The 8,396-nt window shown below is 44.6% G+C and overlaps 1 long non-coding RNA gene across 1 annotated transcript in view; it reads right to left on the bottom strand.

Moving 5' to 3' along the window:
- Positions 1–588: 588 nt before the first annotated feature.
- The window catches only part of LOC130282986 (uncharacterized), a 70,338-nt gene continuing 62,530 nt past the window's right edge, over positions 589–8,396 (bottom strand). The window contains exon 3 of the long non-coding RNA XR_008846584.1: positions 589–838. This is a non-coding gene — a long non-coding RNA (uncharacterized LOC130282986). The remainder of the gene's footprint in view (positions 839–8,396) is intronic.

Below are 8,396 nucleotides of genomic sequence, written 5' to 3'. Positions count from 1 at the left end.
GAATCTCCTTTTTTTCCACACTAGGCCCCTAAACAATGCGGAATCCATACTGGCAAACTGTGTATAATGTAGCTGAGGCATTAATACCTTTTCAATCACATTGGTTCTCCATGCAAAAGAAATAGGAAGATTACACCACACTGCAATCTTTTGACTAAATTTATTTGGTAATTTAATAAAGTTTAAAAAAATAAATGTACTCAAACCCTTCTGAATCATTATTCTCAAATATTTAAATTTAGATACTACGGCACGTACTGTGTGAGATACTAGGGAGGTCTCAGTAAGTGGATCTATGGGCATCAGTTCTAATTTCTCCCGGTGGATCTGTAACTTGGAGAATGAGCAAAATGTCTTTCTAATCTGCAGTGTCTGTATTAATGAATCATCTGTATCACCAAGAAATATATACTGGTTGTCACCATAAAGTGCCACCTTTACTTACATGTCACCATATATAAAGCCCCTGACTATCAAAGAGAATTGAAGCATTACTGCTGACTGTGCGAAATACACCTACCACTTTACACTGACCATAATTCCCCCCTTTCTCAGAATAAAGACATAACACATGTTAACCTACTTAAGTGGACGTGGGGGTCGGCCAGAGCGTTTATTAAATTGAACTTAACATAAATACCCCCTGTAGTTTGGCCGACCAGAGAGGAAGCGCACTGGGAGCTGCCGGCATTGGCCGAAGGGCAACTCAGCCATCCACCTCCATTATTGCTTGAAAATCCCTCCTGCACCGCCAGCTGTGACTTAGAAATCCAGAACTTGAACAGGAACTAGCAACCGCCATTGGAAACTTCCACCATCAGCTATGCTAGACGACAACCTGCCAAGACAAACAACCACTCAGGAGACATCCAAGAAAGATAATAAAACAAAGATAGCAAATAAAGGAGATATTCAAAACAATAACATCAACATGCACAAAAAAAGGTGTGGGAGGGTGGGAACTTCTGCTGGATCAAATCGGTAAGAGGAAGGGGAGGGGGAAAACAGGGGCTTATATCCCCTGGCCGGACCACCCCTATCTGTCTGACCCCCCCCCCCCCAACCCCTGATTAACCCCTTAGAACCAATGACGTAAGACTGGATGAGGACGGGGGGGAAGGGGAGCTGCACTGCCTCGGCTATCCCTGCTGACATTCCCACAGTCCATGCCCCATAGCCCTAGTTGGCTGGGTTGCACCCAAACGGCTCAATCATCAAGGCAAAAAGAAAAAGGGACAGGAAACATCCCTGACATGTGCCTCTCCCTAATTTAAATGTATCAGAAAGTGAACCATTTATCTACATTTTGCCTTAGGATGGATATCATATCAATTGCATAAACATATCTCCAAAGCCCATTTTCTCTAATACTTTTTGCCAAAAGTTCCACTCAACGCTGTCATAAGCTTTCCTAGCATCTAAAGAGAAGACAACTCTTTTATGTACATTATCTGGACAAAAGTGTATAATCATAAATATGCTATGCAAACTGACAGCATTTTCCAGGCATAAAGCCGGTTTGATCTTAAAGGGGTACTCCGGTGCTCCAGCGTTCTGAGCCGGAGGCCGTGATCATGATGTCATGACCACACCCCTTGTGCCTTCATGCCACACCCCCTCCATTCATGTCTATTGGAGGGGGCATGGAGTGACATCACAAGGGGCATGGCAGTGACATCACAAGGGGTGTGGCCGTGATATCACAACCACTGCTGCAGGAACCCCAGTGTTTGCTTAGAATGCCTGGAGCTGCGGGAGATTACTGGGGACCCCAGCAGCAGGACCCCCACGATCAGACATCTTATTCCCTATCCTTTGGATAGGGGATAAGATGTCTAGCAGTGGAGTACCCCTTTAAAGGTCTATACTGGATATTACCCTAGCTAGTCCTCTGGCTAGCATCTTTGTTACCAATTTAGGATCTACTAAAAGTAATGAGATTGAGTGATATGATTCTACTAATAAATCCTCACCTGGTTTAGAAAAGAGAACAATTACAGCTTCCTGTATAGTCTCTAAGACAGAACCAACTCCTACCGCCTCATTAAATGCTGCTTAAAGAGTAGGTAATAAATTATTTTGGTTTTCCTTGTTAAACTCTAATCCTTGCTTTTATGATTATAAAAAGTTATTAAAAGGTTTTCAATGCCTTCTCTAGTTCTGCAATATCCAATGCCCGCTTCTGTTCTTCATTGATCATAGGTGATGATATCTACACAAGGTACATTTCAATTTCTTCTACCTCCATATTGTTTTGTTGTTGTGCATCATTAAATTCTTGGTATCATTTAACGTCTTCTGAGCCTTTAGCCATTTTTGGTTAGTGTCCACTGATAGGATGGCCATATATTTTCCATTAAGATCATCCCCTTACACATGCTTTTAAGGCTTCCCATACGGCAGGGGCGTACCTAGAGCATTTGGCACCCGGGGCGGACCCTTTGTTTGGCACCCCCCCCCCCCCCCCACTCACACACACACACATGCACCCCCCTTAATTACACCCCCTCCCTCCCCTCCCTCCAGGGGCGGACTGACAACACTCGGGCCCCCGGACCAAAAAAAAGGCAAGGGCCCCTGCTAGGCTCTGCAGCTCGTCTTCTGCCACGCTCCTATTCCACCCAAATCCCACACACAATAAATTAAAATTTATATATATATAAGAAACACTTTAACATAGGTAAATTTCCATGACCAATAATACTGGTATACAAGGAGCAAATATATACCACCACACAATAACTGGATAATACCGCCATAATGTACTGAATAAAACCACTATACACAGACCAGTATACTATAAAGAATCTGTATAAGTGATTATATACAGGACCATATGGCGGTAGATATCAGCTGTACACAGGATGTATATACCATATAAGCGATTACAGTTACATTTTGGGACTCACAATTACGTATTTTCTGATCAGTGGCGTCCTCTTTCTTTTTCTTCTCTGTCCGGATAAGACTGCCATGTGGATCTCTTAACATCTGCAGGAAAAAAATGTCAGACTCTGCATTTTTTCAGTGCCCTCCCCTCCTCTATAATCTTTCCATCTATAGGCCCACAAACTGTAATAATGCCCTCCTTCTTGTCCTGCACAGTAAAAGGGCAGGTAGGTAGGTAGCCAGGTAACCCCCTCTTTCCCATAGGTATATGCAGTGTTACCCCCCCCCCCTCTTTCCCATAGGTATATGCAGAGTTACACTCCCCCCCTCTTTCCCATAGGTATATGCAGACCCACAACCCCCATCTTTCCCATAGGTATATGCAGGGTTACCCCCCCCCCCTCTCTTTCCCATAAGTATATGCAGAGCTACACCCCCCCACTCTTTCCCATATGTATATGCGGAGCTACACCCCCCCCCCTTCCCCATAGGTCATATACCTATGGGGAAGGGGGGTGTAGCTCCGCATATACATATGGGAAAGAAGGGGCGGTGTAGCTCTGCATATACTTATGGGAAAGAGGGGGGTAGCTCTGCATATACCTATGGGGAAGAGGGGGGGTGTAGCTCTGCATATACCTATGCAGAGCTACACCCCCCCCCCCCCCTCTTCCCCATAGGTATATGCAGAGCTACACTCCACCCTCTATACATCTATATAATAATAAAATAATACATGTAAAAAAAGTGGTTCTGTTTTACAGTGATCTCACCAGCAGAATAGTGAGTACAGCTCTGGAGTATAATACAATACTCTGGGTCCTAAGGCAGTGTTTGCCAACCCAGGCGCCTCCAGCTATTGCAAAACTACAACTCCCACCATGCCTAGACAGCCAAAGGCTCTACGGGCATGCTGGGAGTTGTAGTTTTGCAACAACTGGAGGCTCCCTGGTTGGGAAATACTGGGTAGGCCTTAAGGCAGTGTTTGCCAACCTGGGTGCCTCCAGCTGTTGCAAAACTACAACTGCCAGCATGCCTGGAGAGCCTTTGGCTGTCCGGGCATGCTGGCAGTTGTAGTTTTGCAACAGCTGGAGGTACCCTGGTTGGGAAACACTGGGATAGGCCTTAAGGCAGTGTTTTCCAACCCGGGCGCCTCCAGCAGTTGCAAAATTACAACTGCCAGCATGCCTGGAGAGCCTTTGGTTGTCCGGGCATGCTGGCAGTTGTAGTTTTGCAACAGCTGGAGGTACCCTGGTTGGGAAACACTGGGTTAGGCCCTAAGGCAGTGTTTGTCAACCCGGACGCCTCCAGCTGTTGCAAAACTACAACTCACAGCATGCCCGGACAGCCAAAGGGGTTGAAGGGGGGAGGTAGAAGGGGGGCAGGCAGGTTGGGGGGGGGGGTTACCTATATGGTGGTGGGTGATGGGAGGGAGGCAATGCAGGTGGGGAGGGGGGGGGGAGGAGGGGGGGCTACCTGTACGGCCACAGTAGCGAGAGGCCTGGCGCTGCAACATTCTGCGGTAACAGACAAAACTGCTGGAGGGCGCATGCTCATCTCCAGCGAGCTCCTCTCTGCCGGCACCACGTCTCACGCGTCATCACTAACGTGATGACGCTTCTCCTAGGCAGCCACAGCGGTTCTGTGGGGCCGCACGCCACAGGCTGCCTGGGAGGTAAGGTAAGGAAAGGGGGGGGGGCGTGGGGGTTGGGGGCACGGCTCTGGGGGGGGGGTGTTTGCGAGCGGACACAGAGCGCGGGTGGCGGCAAAGTGTAAAAAAAACAACTTTAATTTTGCGGCAGTGGGTCAGTCCGCCCCTGGCACCCCCCTTGAGAGTGGCACCCGGGGCGGGCCGCCCCCCGCCCAAGGTACGCCACTGCCATACGGATCTTTGATGCCAATCCAAGATTAAAATTCAAGAATTTACCTATATAGCCCCTCATCTGAATCCTGTTATCCAATACCCAAAGCCGGTATGGATTCAACCTCCAGGTACTTTTTAAGCTTGGAGAGATACCCTTTGAAATGAATACAGCTAATATTGAAGAGTGATTTGAAAGACTCCTTGATAAATATTCAGTTTTAATAATTCTGTGAGCAATCAAAGAATCGCCTATGGCTAAGTCAATATGACAGAGTCAGGCATGTGAAGCTGTAAAATGCAAGAAGAATCTCTCAACCGGGCAATGTATCCTCCAAAGATCAAAAAATTGCAATTCCTCCACAAGAGGAGATGTTGTAGATTCACCGTTTTTTTCCCAATGGAATGAGATATTCTTCTTAAAGAGTACCTGTCATCAAACCATAATTTCTAAACTAACTCAGATTATATTCCCTAACTACTCCTAACACCCCTCCTGCCCTTAAAAATATTTTTTCAAGCTTTAAAAAGCTGTGTATCATACCTCTCCACTTGCTCGCATTGTGTGAAATCCCGGCAGAAGGAAGTGGACGTTCCCCAGCAGGCGAGACGTCACTGAAGCCTGCGAGAGCTGTGCCTTGCCATGCCCCGCATGCACTTCCTGAGTTTGGTCTCCTGCCAGGCCGGGTGGAGACTGAACTAATTGGCAGGGAACAGAACAGAGCCTCCTAGTGGGTATTTCTTTAATCACATTAAAAACATATAAAGGTTGAGAATTTTAACAGCAAGTAAATAGCTAAATGTCTTATAATTACAAAAGGAACAATATATTAAAAGTTTAGTTTGGTGACAGGTGATCGGGGGTAGGGGGCAATCAGGGCGGCAATCGGGGCAGGCAGGGGTCCCCTACATGCCCGGAGCTTGGCGGGGGTCCCCTCAGGTGGCACCGAAGGCATCAGGAGTGGTGGCGACAGCGGCAGCAGTGGCGGCGATGCGGGTGGCAGAATCCAGCAGGAGGTGAGGCCTGTTTGCCTCCTGCTGTTGTTTAGCAACAACACCCAGCATGCACAGCCAAAGGGCATGCTGGGAGTTGTAGTTATGTAACAGATGGAGGCACAATTATACCCAGCATGCCCTTTGGTTGTCTGACCATGCTGGGAGTTGTAGTTATGGGCATGGGTCTACAAGAACATGTTTTTTTCTCCTCCACTTTGCTGCTATTCATGTGAAACACCTAAAGGGTTAACAAACTTTCTGAATGTCATTTTGAATTCTTTGAGGGGTGCAGTTTTCATAATAGGGTCCATTTTGGGGTATTTGTAACATAAAAACCCTCAAATTCACTTCCAAACTGAACTGGTCCCTGAAAAATTCAGATTTTGAAATTTTTGTGAAAAATGTAAAAATTGCTGCTGAAATTTGAAGCCTTCTAATGTCTTCAAAAAGTAAAAACATGTCAACTTTATGATGCCAACATAAAGTAGACATATTGTATTTATGAATCAATATATAATTTATTTGGTAAGTCCATTTTCCTTACAAGTAGAGAGCTTCAAAGTTAGAAAAATCCAAAACTTTCAAATTATTCATGACATTTTTGAATTTTGAAATGATGCAAGTATCGACAAAAATTTACCACTATCATAAAGTAGAATATGTCACGAAAAAACAATCTCGGAATCAAATTCATCAGTAAAAGCATCCCAAAGTAATTAATGCTTAAAGTGACAGTGGTCAGATTTGCAAAAAATGCTCTGGTCCTTAAGGTCAAAATGGGCTTGGTCCTTAAGGGGTTAAGGCATACACTGAGACAGTCGAACATGCTCAGTTCAAAGGCATATTGCTTTTTAGTCTCTATTGTGTATACAAGCAAGGGGGATTGTAGGAAAGTGTGTGATTTGTTGCTTGACAACAGCAGGGTCACAGTTCAACATATATTGTACACATCTAATTTTACCAACTTTTCTACCAACTTTGCCAGTTTTAGTGCCCCTTAAGTAATAACAGAGGCCCAGCTCCTTGCAGATTCTTCACTGTCTATTACTTTTGCCAGAAAGAATAGCACTGCACATTACTGGTAGTAAAAAGAAGCTAAAATCCTAAATTCGATCAGTCGGACACATCTTCTGTATAAAAGTGCACAAAGCACTTGGGAGTCTATTAGTTATAAAAGTATTCATCACCAGTAGGCCAAGGTTATTAGGTGAATATGTCCAACACCGTAATAGATGTAGAGACAAGGGAAGGGTAGAACTAGCGAAAGAAAAACACTCTGCCAGATGTCGGTAATTTTATAGCTACCTACTATTAAATTATTCAGCCTGTTCATTCTTCATTCTTAAAAATTATCTTTAGTTTTACGATACACTAAATAAAATATTAGGAAATTATATAAGCTGCTCTTTGATATGTTTCCTGCTATCAACTTGGGTCCAGTATCACGCGAGAAAGGTCTGGAAGTAGAGAAACAAAGCTGTGGAAATGATAATTCTCAAAAGTCGGTCTAAGGGTCTATTCACACGGCAGGATTTCCGTTTGCGGAATCCTACCTCAAATTAAAGCCCATAGACTTCTATGGGATTCTGTACTCCCATTCACACTTCTGAATTTCCACAAGCGGAAATTCAGAAGTGTGAATGGGAGTGTGGAATCCCATGGAATTCTATGGGCTTTAATTTGAGGTGAAATTTCTGCCGTGTGAATAGACCCTAAGAAGAGTGGAACCTAGGCTCTCTTGCACTTGTCCTACCACCAACCAAGCAACTGTTATGAAATATTTAATAGATTCTTGAAGGAGATCTGTAGTGCTCTGAACTTTATCTCCTGGGGATTCATGGAGGGGCGTGCCACCTGCCACGTCATGCGGGGACAGAACGCCCCCTTTCCTGTACATTGCGGCGGCCCCATACAAGAGATTGCAGGGCCCCCCCTTGTAGGGGATAAAGTTCAGAGCACTACAGATCAATATACGCTTGGACCTTCAAGGGTTGTTTAGGGACTTTTTTTGTGGTCAGGCTGGGATAAAAAATAAATGGTGTGCCGTCCTTCTGCTCAGCATTTCCTCACCTTGGTCTTACAAGGAAGTACCTTCTCAGGCAGCCATTGTGGGCAGACGTTGATGTGGGCAGTCGTCGTCAAAGAAGGCACTTTCTTGTGTTAAGCTGTCACCAGGAAGTGGGGGGCACACCCTGTGCACATTTAAAAATAAAAAATCCCTGAGTAACCATGCTAAGAAGTTAATCCTGGATTAACCTACACATGATACTAGCTCCCTTGGAACACTAATGCGTGCAAGAAGCTTTGAGCTCACTATAGTCTTCTTGGTTGTAGGGGGTTGAAAGGCGAATTCACCTTTGTACATGGGGAAAAAGATAGAGGGAGAGCTTTTGACTTTGAGGTGAACCTAAAAATATTTTAGTTCATGTGTATGACCTCAGTCTAAGGGAAATACCAAGAGAAGAATTACTAAATTAAGTCCAGATATAAATGGTCTGATTTGCTGCCCAATATGTTGGCCGTATGAAAGAAGATGAGTACCTCTCATCAAAAGATTTTTTTTATATTTCAAAGTTTAATATATATAGATTAATTTTGTAATTTGATTCTATTTAAAAAAATGTTTTCCTTTCATGTGCTTTTTATGTTT

This window comes from Hyla sarda, chromosome 7 (genome assembly GCF_029499605.1).
Source record: "Hyla sarda isolate aHylSar1 chromosome 7, aHylSar1.hap1, whole genome shotgun sequence".
NCBI lineage: Eukaryota > Metazoa > Chordata > Amphibia > Anura > Hylidae > Hyla > Hyla sarda.
The sequence above is the reverse complement of the archived record's forward strand: the minus strand, read 5'-3'. Positions and strand labels throughout refer to the sequence as shown.